The following is a 15,753-nucleotide window of genomic DNA, read 5'->3' as shown; positions in this document are numbered from 1 at the left end:
ACATAGTGTTTTCTGCTGAGTGGACAAAAATCGTGCAGCGAATCCGCATAAGGTTTTACTGCAAATTGACATATTTATTCAATGTGGTTTTTCGGGCAATATGCCTTAAAGAGCAGCAGAACATGAAATGGTGTAATTGGAATCGAAAAGGTGGATTGGCCGTAGGGTTGGACTGGCCCACCAGAGGATTTCTTGGGCTAGGGCTATCATCCAATAATGGGCGTATACACATATTGAGACTATGGAGCAACAAGACTTGCTAAATAGCAAAATGAAAACTACAGTGGGCCCCAAACAATATTATGTATTAGTCACTACCATGTTGTATGCAGTGTTTATAGTGCGAGTGGTTATGTGCTGGAATGGAAGATGCCTTGGAGGCTGCAAGGAAGAGATTCAGTAAACTAGTAATTCATTCATTGATATGCATGTACTTTCTATGTTAAGGCTTCATGTTCACGGGGAAAATGGAAGTTAAAAATCTGCGCGGGTCTCCCGTGCGTGCGATCTGTGCAATCTGATTGGTCCCGCTGAGCCAATGAGAGGCAGCAGTCACTCACCCATTCATGAATCCATGAATCGGTGTGTGAGTGAGACCTGCCTCTGATTGGTCAGGCTGTGACCAATTAGAGGCAGCTCATTCAGCAGGCGGGGATTTTAAAGCCCCGGCTGCTGAATAGTATAGAAAAACAGTTCAGGAGAACTGCCGGCGGCCACAGCTGAACTCCGGCTGCAGCGGAAAGGTGAGTATATATATATTTTTTATTTTTACACATTTCAGGATGAATTGCAGGGAAGGGCTTATATATTTAACCCCTTCCCGACAATTCATCACGCGATCGCCCACAGCGCATTGCTTTCAATGGAGCCGGCTGTATTGCCGGCTCCATTGAATTCAATGGGCTAACATCGTTCTTCTCTGCCACAGCTGTTACAGCTGTGGCAGAGGAGAACGATCTTTATGCTGACAGTGCGGGGGGGGGGGGGGGGGGAGCACTCTTGCCGCTATTGTGGCTTAATAGTGGGACCTGGGAACTTGAGATGCAGCCCAACATGTAGCCCCTCGCCTGCCCTATCCGTTTCTGTGTCGTTCCCATCACTTTTGTGAATTTCCCAGATTTTCACAAATAAAAATCTTAGCGAGCATCGGCGATATACAAAAATGCTCGAGTCGCCCATTGACTTTAATGGGGTTCGTTACTCGAAACGAACCCTCGAGCATCGCGGGAAGTTCGACTCGAGTAACGAGCACTCGACCATTTTGGTGCTCGCTCATCTCTAACAGTGATGCAATGGTGGCATTCTCCATTGCATGCTGTCATAGGCCCAATGTCCACAGGCGGAATCTGTGCTGGTTACTTGCGCGGAAAATCCACAATTCAAGCCACCCATAGGGAAACATGGGCGTTCGCACATGAATTAAAGCATGCGGATTTGTTTTGTGGACCTTTTGGTCCGGAAAACAAATAGCAGCATGCTCCATTTTAGTGTGGTTTTCGCACGGATGGCTTCCATTGAAGTCAAGGAAGCCATCCAATCTGCAGCCTGTCTGCAATTCAACTGCAAACAGGCCACGGATTCCGCAGTAAAGTAGGAGTTTAAAAAAAAAAAAAAAAAAAACTCCACTGGGCTTGTGCCGCGCACATCTGTACACATTCGCAGTAAAGAAAATAGAAGACCCGGATGGGTAAGCAGTGTCCTCAGCCACGGGCAGGGTCGGTTTCCGCTGCGGGCACCTGCATGCGGAATCTGATCTGCCCGTGGACATTGGACCTTACACTGGAAGCAATGTATCTAATGGGCAAGGTGGTGTCTCCTGAAGGTACCATATGGTAGTGCCTACCAGTTCCCCTGTAGAAGGTTCATGCACACGTCTTTGGAGCAGAAAAGTGGAGATAGAAAAGGAAGAGAAATGTTTCAGCAAAGATGTATGCAGGTGGTGAGTGGGTGACCAAAAACTCAGCTCCAATACTCAAATAATGGACAATAATTGCATCTCACTAAACAATAAAAAAAATTTAAAGCAGCTGACCATTCTTTAAGAATATTACCCACCCCGTTCTGACAATGTTCAGTTCTCCACTGTTCTCTACTTTTTTCTTCAGTAGCTATGATGTCCTGACAAAGGAACATGTGGCTGCTGCAGTAATCAACGACCAAAGTGAGCCAGCGATTGGTTGCAGCAGTCACATGTCCCTGCCCTGAAGCGGCTGCCCTGAAGCGGCTGCCCTGAAGGGTTAAAAGGATTGCTATGGCAATGGAGAGAGATGCAGCCAAAAGTGTGCCAAAATGTTGGGTGCACCAGAAATTGTGCATAATTTGGTGTTCTAGAACTGAGCATGCCTGAAGAACTATACTCTGATAGGCTGAGATTCTTTGTATAAAAAGGGGTATTGTATGCTGTGTCATCAGGAGAGTACAGGAACTGAGTAACAGAGGAGCGTGGTTGCCTGTCAGCTGCCTGCAATGCCGGAAAACGAATATCTGCAAGAGGGATAAGGACTGCAGAGCAAGACTGCACCACCATCTTCACTCCTTGGAAGACTGCTGGAATTAAAAGCAGAAAACTGTTAAGGGGACAGGAAGAATGTAGGATGGCACTGTGGAACAACTGGACCAGAGCCAAAAGAGAATACCTATGAGTTTATCTGCATTAGGTCGTAAGTGAGGCCAGCCTCAATAAAAGCCAACGCATGCACATTTCAAGGGATGGTTATAGCAGGCCTGCCATTGGAGATAGTGTTAGCATTATGGAAACTGAACTTGTTGCAGGTTACGGCACTTGCAATCACTTGAAGGACTGTAATATTTAAAGGAACTTTGCCTGAGTATTCAGTAACTGGCTTGCCTAAGAGACTGTGTTGGGACATTTATCATAACAAGTACAGCTGAATGTTGCCTCCCACCATTCTTATTTTCTCTGGATGGTTCATAAATAAATATTATTAATTTTTGTAACTCCATCATCTGCATTATTTCTTAAAGCTGTGTTGCGATATCATGCACTCATGACAGCTGCAGCAGGACGTAGAGAGTGACAGAAGACCCGGCATCATGAACTTGGCAGGGAATTTGGTCTTTTTTTGTGTTTATAAGGTGTGGTCAGTAGAGATGAGCGAGTATACTCGCTAAGGCACATTACTCGAGCGAGTAGTGCCTTAGCCGAGTATCTCCCCACTTGTCTCTGAAGATTTGGGGGAGCGCGGGTGACAGGTGAGTTGCGGCGGGGAGCGGGCGGGAGAGAGGGAAAGGGCGATCTCCCCTCCATTCCTCCCCGCTCTCCCCTTCCGCTCCCTGCCCCCCGCCGGCCCCCAAATCTTTAGAGACGAGCGGGGAGATACACGGATAAGGCACTACTCGCTTGAGTAATGTGCCTTAGCGAGTATACTCGCTCATCTCTAATGGTCAGCCATTTTCAACATTTTTTGTTTGGTTGGATTATTTAACCCACAAAACAACCCACAAAACAAATTAACCCACAAAACCCACAAAACAAATTAACCCACAAAACAAATAAAAAATCTGTTTAGGCTTTAGAATCCTCCCTACTTTCTTGTATTTCTTTTTACGTGATTACATTAGCCTGTAATACCTGCAACCTACTCATATGAATTAACTGTATGACATGTTGACAGGTGTTAAACAAAGTCTCCTTTCTTTATCCTTAGGCACCACGCACGTAGCACCTGAAGCGACTCCGGCCAGTTCATTTCTTTCAGCTTTTTTTCATTAACCTGTTGGAGGTTTTTTTTTTTACCTTTAAAATAACCCCACGCTGAAATCTGATAACCAGGGATAATCTGAGCAGAACCCTAAAAATGAACCCAGCTTCACATTCAGTGCAATATATCTCTTTGTGCTTCTTTTTTTCTCAAATGCAAAAAGTTGCATTTAGCGAGTGGAATTTTCATGTAATAAATAGCTTGTCGTTAGAGAACAATACTTAGCAGACTGGCTATTAGCAGATAATGGATGTATATAGAGACAGGGAACAGCACTGCACAATGTAATGTCATCTACTATTATCTACAGACTATTAAGGCATTGAAATGTTGTTGTGGTTTTTTTTTGTTTTTGATGCTTTTGTAGCTACAGAGTTCTTAACAGAGGATGGAAGAAAGCTGCTGCCAGACATCTCTGAACTCCCCATGTATAAAAGAATCGGCATGTTGAAATCTAACAGCCCAGCCTGATCCTTGTCTCCTCCGATATTTGTTGTTGGGGAGAGCCGAGAGGTCAGATGGTCCCACTGAAATTATTGTGTTTGGTCAATATAAGTCTAATGTGTTTGATCACTTTAAGAAATGACGATTCCCCTATATTATAGCCCCCTGCACATGGGCAAAAATTCTGCAGCGGGATTTCCCGCAGAATTTCCGCCCGTGGACGCTGCCATAGGATTGTATTAAAAAACACAATCCTAGGCAGACGGCCGCAATTTGTCCGCATGAAATCACGCGCAGAAAACAAATCGGGGCATGTTCTATTTCTGTGTGAGTCTTGCAGAGGCCTGCACAGAAATGTCACTCCCGGGCTGCCGGCTCCGCTCTGCGCATTCACCGGCTGGACAGCAGATGGCACATCACAGAGCCGGAGCTACGGGAGCAGGTGAGAGCCGCACTAGTCCCTGCGGGGGCAAGGGTTGGGGCCCGCTGCGAGAATTCTCGCAGCAGGATCTGACCCGGCTGTCTGCAGGTGGCCTAAAGAAGTTGTGCCAAGGACAGATGATAAAAGTTTGGTTGTGGTCTCACAAGGACTCTGTGAGAAACAAGATTCTCTGGTCTGATGAAACCAAGATTGAACTTTTTGGCCTTGGTTCTAAGTGATATGTCTTGAGAAAACTGGACACTGCTCTTCACCTGCCCAATACCATCCCTACAGTGAAGCATGGCAGTGGTGTCATTATGTTATGGGGTGTTTTTCAGTAACTGGAACAGGTAGACTGGTCAGGCTTGATGGAAAGCTGAATGGAGCAAAGTACAGAGAAATTCTTAATGAAAACCTGATCCAGAGTACAAGGGACCTCAGACTGGACAGAAGGTTCACCTTCCCACAAGACAATGACCCTAAGCACATAGCCTAGAGATCACAATAGTGGCTTAGGGACAACTCTGTGAATGTCCTTGAGTGGTCCAGTCAGAACACAATCAAACATCTATACAGTATTACATGAATTGGAGGATCCCTTTAATTTCCATATACATATCCTAGATGCAGTGCAGTAGAACAAGTCATGAAGTGCCATCAAAAAGAGTCAAACACTGAGAGTCTCAATGTGTCCTATGAATGAGGCAGGTTTTTATTAAAGCATTTCACATCTTACATCCCACTATAAATCAATTGGAAATTGTTGTACCAAACAGTAATTTTGCCTTCAAAGAATTGCAGAACACTGAGATCAGGGTCTTCTCTTTACAAAAAAAAAGTTTGAAATAGAAGTTTACTGTGGTGTTTTTGTTATCGTAAGTCTTTTGAAGATGAAACACTTTTATGTTCTATTTTGTTGTTGTTTTTTCCTTCGAAATCTTGGAAGGGTACTTTCACAACTAAGAAAAGAAACCTTATTGTTATTTATTTCTCTGCTTTCGAAAAACAACCGTTCTGAGATCTTTGTTGGAAGGTGCTAAAGAAACTTTTATTGTTGTAGTAAAACTTTTATTGAATCCATTTAGAACTGACATTGTGAAGTGAAAAAATACTAAGGCCTAACAAAGCACGAGAGGATTCCTTGGTGGGCCCAGATTCTGCCACAATAGTCAGCCCTAAAGGTCCAGCAGAAGACAACCCCATTTGAAGATGAATTTGGAGATAATCACTTACCACTAGGGTCTATTTCTTATGGGATGATTCACAAATAACCTATTAGATGTTATTGATGATATGTAGAGATGAGCGAGCACCAAAATGCTCGGGTGCTCGTTACTCGGAATGAACTTTTCGCGATGCTCGAGGGTTCGTTTCGAATAACGAACCCCATTGAAGTCAATGGGCGACCCGAGCATTTTTGTATTTCGCCGATGCTCGCTAAGGTTTTCATGTGTGAAAATCTGGGCAATTCAAGAAAGTGATGGGAACGACACAGCAACGGATAGGGCAGGCGAGGGGCTACGTGTTGGGCTGCATCTCAAGTTCACAGGTCCCACTATTAAGCCACAATAGCGGCAAGAGTGGGCCCCCCCCCCCTCCCAACAACTTTTACTTCTGAAAAGCCCTCATTAGCAATGCATACCTTAGCTAAGCACCACACTACCTCCAACAAAGCACAATCACTGCCTGCATGACACTCCACTGCCACTTCTCCTGGGTTACATGCTGACCAACCGCCCCCCCCTCCCCCCCACAGCGCACACCAAAGTGTCCCTGCGCAGTCTTCAGCTGCCCTCATGCCACACCACCCTCATGTCTATTTAGAAGTGCGTCTGCCATGAGGAGGAACCGCAGGCACACACTGCAGAGGGGTTGGCACGGCTAGGCAGCGACCCTCTTTAAAAGTGGTGGGGCGATAGCCCACAATGCTGTACAGAAGCAATGAGAAATAGAATACTGTGCCACCGCCATCAGGAGCTGCACACGTGGGCATAGCAATGGGGAACCTATGTGCCACACACTATTCATTCTGTCAAGGTGTCTCTGCATGCCCCAGTCAGACTGGTAATATGTACCTTAACAGTAACCGCGTTGGTGGTAATGTGGTGGTGACTGCGGACCTAGTAGCGCGGTTTTATTTTGTTGGTTTTCGGAATGTGGCCAGGATTAAGTGGGCCGTGGCGGGGGGATGGTGGGGGGGCTCTCTTGTAGTGTCGGTAAAGGTGAAATTCTTGGACTGCCACCAGACGAACCAATGCAAAGGCATTTGCCAAGAATGTTTTCCCTGTTGGAGGAGGAGGGGGATGTTTTTGAGGCACTACGTGTCCTCTCCACGTGTCCGTGGTTATATGCACCTTAACAGTAACCGCGTTGGTGGGAAATGGCCTCGCCGCCATCATGTCTTTGGGAAGCCTCTGTTTCCACACCCCAGAGACATACCATTAGCAGCGGTATAGGCAGAGCCCAGAATTCGTAACATTTCAGCCGTAGCATTAGGACAGGCCCCACTAACATATCACTAGCAGCATTATAGCGGGAGCGCAGTCTTCGTTCTATGTCAGCAATAGTAGCACTCAAGACAGGCCCCAGTAACAATTCCGAAGCAGCAGTATAGTGGGAGCGCAGTCTTAGTTCCATTTCAGTAGCTGCAGTATAGCCAAGGCCCAAGTTACATTTATGTAGCTAAAGTGTAGGCCAACCCCACACACACTTCTGTACCATGAGTGCAGGCGAAGAACATACAAATTGCTATGATTACACTGTAGGTGAGGGCCCCAAAAAATTGGTGTACCAACAGTACTAATGTACCTCAGTAAAAATTGGCCATGCCCAACCAAGATGGCAGGTGAAACCCATTAATCGCTTTGGTTAATGTGGCTTAAGTGGTAACTAGGCCTGGAGGCAGCCCAGTTTAACGAAAAATTGGTTCAAGTTAAAGTTTCAACGCTTTTAAGAGCATTGAAACATATAAAAATTGTTTCGAAAAATTAGATGAGTGAGCCTTGTGGCCCTAAGAAAAATTGCCCGTTCAGCGTGATTACGTGAGGTTTCAGGAGGAGGAGCAGGAGGAGGAGGAGGAATATTAGACACAGATTGATGAAGCAGAAATGTCCCCGTTTTGGATGGTGAGAGAGAACGTAGCTTCCATCCGCGGGTGCAGCCTACGTATTGCTTACGTATCGCTGCTGTCCGCTGGTGGAGAAGAGAAGTCTGGGGAAATCCAGGCTTTGTTCATCTTGATGAGTGTTAGCCTGTCGGCACTGTCGGTTGACAGGCGGGTACGCTTATCTGTGATGATTCCCCCAGCCGCACTAAACACCCTCTCCGACAAGACGCTAGCCGCAGGACAAGCAAGCACCTCCAGGGCATACAGCGCTAGTTCAGGCCACGTGTCCAGCTTCGACACCCAGTAGTTGTAGGGGGCAGAGGCGTCACTGAGGATGGTCGTGCGATCGGCTACGTACTCCCTCACCATCCTTTTACAGTGCTCCCGCCGACTCAGCCTTGACTGGGGAGCGGTGACACAGTCTTGCTGGGGAGCCATAAAGCTGGCCAGGCCCTTAAAGACTGTTGCACTGTCTGGGCTGTACATGCTGCTCGATCTACGCACCTCCCCTGCTACCTGGCCCTTGGAACTGCGCCTTCTGCCACTAGCGCTGTCGGATGGGAATTTTACCATCAGCTTGTCCGCCAGGGTCCTGTGGTATAGCAACACTCTCGAACCCCTTTCCTCTTCGGGGATGAGACTGGGAAGGTTCTCCTTATAGCATGGGTCGAGCAGTGTGTACACCCAGTAATCCGTAGTGACCAGAATGCGTTGAATGCGAGGGTCACGAGAAAGGCATCCTAACATGAAGTCAGCCATGTGTGCCAGGGTACCTGTACGCAACACATGGCTGTCCGCACTAGGAAGATCACTTTCAGGATCCTCCTCCTCCTCCTCCTCCTCCTCAGGCCATACACGCTGAAATGATGACAGGCAAGCAGCATGGGTACCGTCAGCAGTGGGCCAAGCTGTCTCTTCCCCCTCCTCCTCATCCTCCTCCTCCTCCTCCTCCTCCTCCTCCTCCTCCTGAACGCGCTGAGATATAGACAGGACGGTGCTCTGACTATCCAGCGACATACTGTCTTCCCCCGGCTCTGTTTCCGAGCGCAAAGCGGCTGCCTTTATGGTTTGCAGGGAACTTCTCAAGATGCATAGCAGAGGAATGGTGACGCTAATGATTGCAGCATCGCCGCTCACCACCTGGGTAGACTGCTCAAAGTTTCGAAGGACCTGGCAGATGTCTGCCAACCAGGCCCACTCTTCTGAAAAGAATTGAGGAGGCTGACTCCCACTGCGCCGCCCATGTTGGAGTTGGTATTCCACTATAGCTCTACGCTGCTCATAGAGCCTAGCCAACATGTGGAGCGTAGAGTTCCACCGTGTGGGCACGTCGCACAGCAGTCGGTGCACTGGCAGATTAAACCGATGTTGCAGGGTGCGCAGGGTGGCAGCGTCCGTGTGGGACTTGCGGAAATGTACGCAGAGCCGGCGCACCTTTACGAGCAGGTCTGACAAGCGTGGGTAGCTTTTCAGAAAGCGCTGAACCACCAAATTAAAGACGTGGGCCAGGCATGGCACGTGCGTGAGGCTGCCGAGCTGCAGAGCCGCCACCAGGTTACGGCCGTTGTCACACACGACCATGCCCGGTTGGAGGCTCAGCGGCGCAAGCCAACGGTCGGTCTGCTGTGTCAGACCCTGCAGCAGTTCGTGGGCGGTGTGCCTCCTATCTCCTAAGCTGAGTAGTTTCAGCATGGCCTGCTGACGCTTGCCCACCGCTGTGCTGCCACGCCGCGCGACACCGACTGCTGGCGACGTCCTGCTGCTGCTGACACATCTAGATTGCGAGACAGAGGTTGAGGAGGAGGAGGAGGAGGAGTGTGCTTTAGTGGAGGAAGCATACACCGCCGACCATACCACCACCGAGCTGGGGCCCGCAATTCTGGGGGTGGGTAGGACGTGAGCGGTCCCAAGCTCTGACTCTGTCCCAGCCTCCACTAAATTCACCCAATGTGCCGTCAGGGAGATGTAGTGGCCCTGCCCGCCTGTGCTTGTCCACGTGTCCGTAGTTAAGTGGACCTTGCCACTAACCGCATTGGTGAGGGCGCGTACAATGTTGCGGGAGACGTGGTCGTGCAGGGCTGGGACGGCACATCGGGAAAAGTAGTGGCGACTGGGAACTGAGTAGCGCGGGGCCGCCGCCGCCATCATAGCTTTGAAGGACTCCGTTTCCACAACCCTATACGGCAGCATCTCAAGGCTGATAAATTTGGCTATGTGGACGGTTAACGATTGAGCGTGCGGGTGCGTGGCGGCGTACTTGCGCTTGCGCTCCAACACTTGCGCTAGCGACGGCTGGACTGTGCGGTGCGAGACATTGCTGGATGGGGCCGAGGACAGCGGAGGTGAGGGTGTGGGTGCAGGCCATGAGACGGTTGTGCCTGTGTCCTGAGAGGGAGGTTGGATCTCAGTGGCAGGTTGGGGCACAGGGGGAGAGGCAGCGGTGCAAACCGGAGGCGGTGAACGGCCTTCGTCCCACCTTGTGGGGTGCTTGGCCATCATATGTCTGCGCATACTGGTGGTGGTGAGGCTGTTGGTGGTGGCTCCCCGGCTGATCTTGGCGCGACAAAGGTTGCACACCACTGTTCGTCGGTCGTCAGGCGTCTCTGTGAAAAACTGCCAGACCTTAGAGCACCTCGGCCTCTGCAGGGTGGCATGGCGCGAGGGTGTGCTTTGGGAAACACTTGGTGGATTATTCGGTCTGGCCCTGCCTCTACCCCTGGCCACCGCACTGCCTCTTGCAACCTGCCCTGCTGATGCCCTTGCCTCCCCCTCTGAAGACCTGTCCTGAGTAGGCGTTGCACACCAGGTGGGGTCAGTCACCTCATCGTCCTGCTGCTCTTCCTCCGAATCCTCTGTGCGCTGCTCCCTTGGACTTACTGCCCTTACTACTACCTCACTGCAAGACAACTGTGTCTCATCGTCATCGTCCTCCTCACCCACAGAAACTTCTTGAGACAGTTGGCGGAAGTCCCCAGCCTCTTCCCCCGGACCCCGGGAACTTTCGAATGGTTGGGCATCAGTGACGATAAACTCCTCTGGTGGGAGAGGAACCACTGCTGCCCAATCTGAGCAGGGGCCCGAGAACAGTTCCTGGGAGTGTTCCCGCTCCTGAGCATGTGTCATTGTAGTGGAGTGAGGAGGCTGGGAGGAAGGAGGAGCAGCAGACAGAGGATTCGGATTTGCAGCAGTGGACGGCGCAGAACTGTGGCTGGACGATAGGTTGCTCGAAGCACTTTCTGCCATCCAGGACAGGACCTGCTCACACTGCTCATTTTCTAATAAACGTCTCCCGCAACGAAACCCATTAATTGGGCGATGAATGTGGGGACGCCAGAAACGTGCCTCTCTCCTAATCGCGCAGCAGTCGGCTGCGACACACCTGGATCAGGAGCTCGGCCTGTGCCCACACCCTCACTTGGGCCTACGCGTCCTCGGCCACGTCCACGTCCACGTCCTCTAGGCTTACCCCTACCCCTCAGCATGCTGTATTACCAGTGATTCGATTTCCCAGGCAGGAAATAAATTGGCGCAAGCCTGCAGGCCAAATATAATGTTTTCGCTTTTTTGCAAAGGGAAGGACCCACTGCGTATATTCAATGAACAATAACTTTTAGAACTGTAGTGTGGCCCTGAAAAAGTGACACACAACTTTAGTGTAGCAGAGTTATTAACTCTAGCAGAGCAGGTATTTGCCAGTCAGGAAAGACAATGGCGCAAGCCTGCAGTAAACCGTAGCTGGTTGCGTCTGATTTTTGTACGTTGTCCACACAGCACACGCGTACACGGAGACCTTAGGACTGACACAGGCAGGCCAAATATAATTTCTTTTCCTTTTTTGCAAAGGGAAGGACCCACTGCGTATATTCAATGAACAATAACTGTGTTGTGGCCCTGCCTACACAATTCTGTCCCTGTAGTATCAATGGAGGGTGCAATGCTCTGCACAGATGATTTTTAGAAAAAAAAAAAAATGCAACACTGCTAACAGCAGCCAGCACAGTACTGCACACGTTTAAATTTGGCCCTAGAAAGGACCGTTGAGGTTCTTGAAGGCTACACTTACTCCTAACACTCTCCCTGCCTATGCACCACTTCTGTCCCTAATGCCGGGTGCAATGCTCTGCACTGCCGATTTTGAGGAAAAAAAAAAAAACACTGCTAGCAGCAGCCTGCACACAGGTAGATGTGGCCCTAAGAAGGACCTTTGGGGTTCTTGAAGCCTACACTGACTCCTAACGCTCTCCCTACAGCAGCACCAGCACGATAGTACTTTCCCTCAGCTAACTCACAAGGCATGTGTGGCGAGCCGCGGGAGGGGCCGACTTTTATACTCGGGTGACATCTGATCTTCCCAGCCACTCACTGCAGGGGGGTGGTATAGGGCTTGAACGTCACAGGGGGAAGTTGTAATGCCTTCCCTGTCTTTCAATTGGCCAGAAAAGCGCGCTAACGTCTCAGAGAGGAAACTGAAAGTAACCAGAACACCGCGTGGTGCTTGTTACGAGTAACGAGCATCCCGAACACCCTAATATTCGCACGAATATCAAGCTCGGACGAGTACGTTCGCTCATCTCTAATGATATGTCCTGTATATACAATAATCGTAGAATCATAGAATCGTAGAGTTGGAAGGGACTTCCAGGGTCATCAGGTCTAACCCCCTATTAGATCTTAATGACGATATGTCCTGTGTGTTTAATGATCATAGAATCATAGAGTTGGAAGGGACTTCCAGGGTCATCAGGTCTTACCCCTTATTAGATCTTAATGATGATATGTTCTATGTGTTTAATGATCATAGAATCGTACAGTTGGAAGGGACTTCCAAGGTCATCAGTTCCAACCCCCTGCTCAATGTAGGATTCACTAATTCATCCTAGAAAGATATCTGTCCAGCCTCTGTTTCAAGACTTCTATTGAAGGAGAACTCACCACCTCCTATGGCAACCTGTTCCACTCATTGATCACCCTCACTGTCAGAAAGTTTTTTCAAATATCTAATCAGTGTTTCCTAGTGCATTGTATGTATTTTAATAAATCTAACATATTTACTATTGGTTTTAATTAAATATTCTTTCTTCTGAAGCTTGCATATTTAATATTACAATAAAATACAAGCTGCTTGATACAGTTAGCCATTATAAGGAACCTTTTACCACCTATGAACTAAGTGTTCATAGGGCAGGTTCTATGGAGTTTGGGGATGTATTTTTTTTATACTTGCCAGGCTCCCTGTTCTAATACATGGAAGTCGGTGTGCAGACAGTACAGTGGACTCATCTCTACATTTCTATGGGAGTGCACACCTAGAGCCTCCAGATTTGAGTCCATTGATCTGTCCACACGCTAACTTCCACGGGTGACAGTGCGGGAACAAGGAACTCGGTAAGTATAAAAAATACATCCCCACACCCCATGGAACCTACTCTATAAGCACCATAACTTAGTTTAGTCTCTACTGTACAAGGGTACTAGTTGTTTCCCATCTGACCTCCTGGTAATTGCCCCGTTTCTGAACCAACTAGCTTTCCTGATTTTCTCTATGCTTTATTCTGGCTCGTTTAAAAGTTCAAAAAAATATTTGCACCCCCATGTTGTTACTTTATTTCACATTTTTTTGCAGCTTTCAGGAACTCTAGACACTTTTTACATAAATATGCATGCCTAATATGAGCTTATTTTGTGCAGTGCTCCTTTAATGGTCATTTTTTTATCATTATCATTACTATGATTATTTCCATTCTTCTCTAAAAATACATATTATGCCAAGGTAAGTATTTCATTTATGGACACACTGCCAGCATGTATCTAGCAGAACTCATTAAGTGCCTGAAAACTGATAACTAGGGGGAAATAAACAGCGTGCTGCAGTCTAAGCATACACAGAGCCGCCAAATGTGATGACTGGGCATTTATAACTAGACAATAAGATAATGGCATAACTGTGATAATTCTGGCTGCGAAGAACAAACAAGATATTATTATCATTTTGTCCCCTTTTCAATTCTGCAGCAGAAAAAAAATGTAGATGTAGCAGTACTAGGTTCCACAACATGGCAGAGCGGAGTATGTCATTTGGCGCAATACGTCAAGATACCCCATTATGTTATCTATGCAGGTAAAGTTTGAGAACAAACATGTAGATTATTGGCCAGTATAAATGTAGGCAAAAAGAATGAAACTGTCCATTATTATCCGTTAACTGGGCCATTATGTCGATCCTCTGTGGACTTTCCACGCTGGCTAAAAGGGTCATCAAATTGTGTGCTTATTTTAAAAATTTTAGTGCAAAAATGGACTGCACAGGGTAAAATCTAGTGCTGAAAATCCACAGCACATGCTGCATAAACGATGAACGATGAGTTTAACTATGACAGTGCAGTGTAAATAGCAGCCGTTCAGTATTGAACGACCACTATGTTAACTGAATGGAGAGGGGCAGGGGGAGGAAGAACTGAAATCTGTTCCTGCTGCCCTGCTGTGAGCCAGCAATACAAGCTCCTGTGCAGGAGCACAGGAGCATGTATGTGTGGGGACGAGTGTCGATCATCATTTGCCCGACATTCTTACCTTCTAAAGGGGCTTAAGATTTAAAATAAGAACAGTCGGAAGGACTGCGAAACATCACTCGGAGACACCAATTGTGTAACCAACTCGTCGAAAGGGATCAGAGGAGGGTGTTAAGAATCGTTCTGCTGAAAAGGCACTGCACAGTCAAGCAAATAGCAGCAAAATACAACACTGGTGGTACAATTAACATGACCTGAAAGATATATACTGTGTGTATATATATATATATATATATATATATATATATATATATATATATATATATATATATATATATATATGACCCCTTTCAACGAGTTGGTTACACAATTAGTGTCTCTTTTGTTCATTCACATATAGCGATTACATGAAGAGACAGAAGGATTTGAGCAGGCTACATCTACAGAAGATCTGTGCTTAGTTCTCCAACATGTCTGGAACAACCTCCCTGCTGACTGCAGTTGCCAAAAGACCAAAAATTTGGAATACTGAGCAGTGGAAAAACATCACCTGTTCAGATGAATCCAGGTTTCTGTTTCACCGTGCTGATGGGAGGTCAGAATTGTGTGCAAGCAGCATGAATCGATGAACTCTTCCTGTTCGCTGTTTAGAACGTCAGTACCTCCATCTAATCTGCAACAACTAAGGCTAATGTCCCACGGGCGAGTGCGATATCAGGCCGTCAGTCATAGAATGGTAGAGTTGGAAGGGACCTCCAGGGTCATCGGGTCCAACCCCCCGGTCAGTGCAGGATTCACTAAATCATCCCAGACAGATATTTGTCCAGCCTCTGTTTGAGCAGTTCTATTGAAAGAGAACTCACCACCTCCTGTGGTAACCTGTTCAACTCATTGATCACCCTCACTGTCAGAAAGTTTTTTCTAATATCTAATTTGTGAACTTGCTCCAGTTTGTCTATGCCTTTTTTAAATCAGGGTGCCCATCACTGCCCCATATTGCGCTCGCCAACATGCCATTTCTTAATAGAAAATGTATTGAGCAGCACAACCAGTGATCCCAGATAGTACTTCTTCATTGATCCATAAAGGGCAGAGCAGCTGCTCTGCCCTTTAGGCCTCATGTTCACTAGAAAAATACAATCCCCGCAGATTTCTGCAGCAGATTCTGTGCGGATTTGCTTTAAATTGTATTTTTTCTTGCCTGCGGATATCCCCACCTATAGATAGCAATGTGGCATATCCACGCGGAATCCGCACTAAAATGGAGAATGCTGCTTTTTTTTTTTTCCGCCAGTGAAAAACACAAATCGATTAAAATGCCATTTGCGGGTGCAAAATTTTAATTTAATTGACTGCAGATGGCCAATGATATTCCTATGGGCAAAATGTCACCCGCGGAATCTGCATGCGGAATCCGCAATTCAATTTTGCTAGTGGACATGAGGCCTTATGGATCAATAAAGAAGTACTATCTTTGATCACTGGTTGTACTGCTCAATACATTTTCTATTTGGATGACGTTGTTAGTCCTTGGAGTCAGGACCTGCTGAG

This window comes from Eleutherodactylus coqui, chromosome 3, assembly GCF_035609145.1.
Source record: "Eleutherodactylus coqui strain aEleCoq1 chromosome 3, aEleCoq1.hap1, whole genome shotgun sequence".
In the NCBI taxonomy this organism is placed as follows: Eukaryota; Metazoa; Chordata; class Amphibia; order Anura; family Eleutherodactylidae; genus Eleutherodactylus; species Eleutherodactylus coqui.
This window is presented reverse-complemented; position numbering follows the sequence as displayed.